This window comes from Alexandromys fortis, unplaced genomic scaffold (assembly GCF_014885135.2).
Source record: "Alexandromys fortis isolate MF-2015 unplaced genomic scaffold, M_Fortis_MF-2015_v1.1 scaffold_21, whole genome shotgun sequence".
NCBI classification, from domain to species: Eukaryota; Metazoa; Chordata; class Mammalia; order Rodentia; family Cricetidae; genus Alexandromys; species Alexandromys fortis.
The window spans coordinates 2,494,465-2,495,931 of NW_026067905.1; the positions used below are offsets into that span (position 1 = coordinate 2,494,465).

Below are 1,467 nucleotides of genomic sequence, written 5' to 3' on the forward strand. Positions count from 1 at the left end.
AATATGAGCAAAGAAGTCAGGACCACGAGGGGTGCACCCACCCACGGAGACAGTGGGGCTGATCTAGTGGGAGCTCACCAAGGCCAGCTGGACTGTGACTGAAAAAGCATGGGATAAAACCGGACTCTCTGAATATGGTGGAAAATGAGGGCTGCTGAGAAGCCAAGGACAATGGCACTGGGTTTTGATCCTACTTCATGTTCTGGCTTTGTGGGAGCCTAGCAAGTCTGAATGTTCACCTTCCTAGACCAGGATGGAGGGGGGAGGACTTTGGACTTTCCACAGGGCAGAGAACCCTGACTGCCCTTCAGACTGGAGAGGGAGGGGGAGAGGAGTGGGAGGAGGGGGAGAAGACAGGGAGGAGGGGGAGGGAAAAGAGAGACGGGGAGGGAAATGGGAGGCGGAAATTTTTTTTTCAATAAAAAAAAAGAAAAAAAAAAGTGGCGCTCTTCTAAAATAACCATAAAACAGATCACATCATTTAATTTTAGGTTTCCTGGACATCTGGCTGAACATTCTAGACATTTTGCTGAACTCACGGCCTTTTCTGTTAGCTCTCTGCCTGGTACTTGTGAATAGGATGTAAGCTCTCAGCTATTGCTCTTGTGCCATGTTCCTTGATGCAATGGTCACAGACTCTAACCCTTTGAAACTGTAAGTCACACATTAAATGTTTTGTTAGTTGCCTTTGTTATGGTGTTTTTCCATGGCAATAGAAAAGTAACTAAGACACCATGCCTTTTAGATAACTAGTACTTTATAGGGATGCTGTCTTAGCTCATAATCCATAGTAAAGGTACAGAGAACAATACTCTACAAAATGGTCTATAGTTTGTTAGGTGTCATGTGTCATCTAGACTCCTTGACCTTGTGAGCTATTAGACCCATGACCAACTTTCTCAGCAATGTAGGTTTTCAGACTCCGAGGTCTCCAGTTTCTCATCTTCTTTTGGCTTTCCGGCCTACTGGTAGTTGTCAAGGTGGTGTGGTTTCTTAGCCTCTGTCAGTTCTTTAGGCTTCCAGGCTCTGTAGGCTCTCACATCCTCCTTAAGTATCAGGAGCCTTCTGATGGAGGAAGGTCATTGGCTAATAAAGAAACTGCCTTGGCCCATTTTATTGGTTAGAACATAGGTGGGTGGAGTAAACAGAACAGAATGCTGGGAGGAAGAGGAAGTGAGCTCAGACTGGATAGCTCTCCTCTCTGGGGCAGACGCCTCAGACAGAGGCCATGCTCCCCTCTCCTGGGCAGACGCATGCGATGAAGCAAGCCGCCAGGTCAGACATGCTGAATCTTTCCCGGTAAGACTGGTGCTACACAGTTTATTAGAGATGGGTTGATCGGGATATCAGAATTAGCCAGTAAGGGCTAGAGCTAATGGGCCAAGCAGTGTTTAAATGAATACAGTTTGTGTGTTGTTATTTCGGGGCATAAGCTAGCAGGCGGCTGGGGTGCTGGGGTCGCAGCCC

General features: G+C 47.2%; 1 long non-coding RNA gene across 1 annotated transcript in view; it reads left to right on the forward strand.

Moving 5' to 3' along the window:
- Positions 1–1,182: 1,182 nt before the first annotated feature.
- LOC126497398 (uncharacterized) overlaps positions 1,183–1,467 on the forward strand; it is a 37,694-nt gene continuing 37,409 nt past the window's right edge. The window contains exon 1 of the long non-coding RNA XR_007590599.1: positions 1,183–1,299. This is a non-coding gene — a long non-coding RNA (uncharacterized lncRNA). The remainder of the gene's footprint in view (positions 1,300–1,467) is intronic.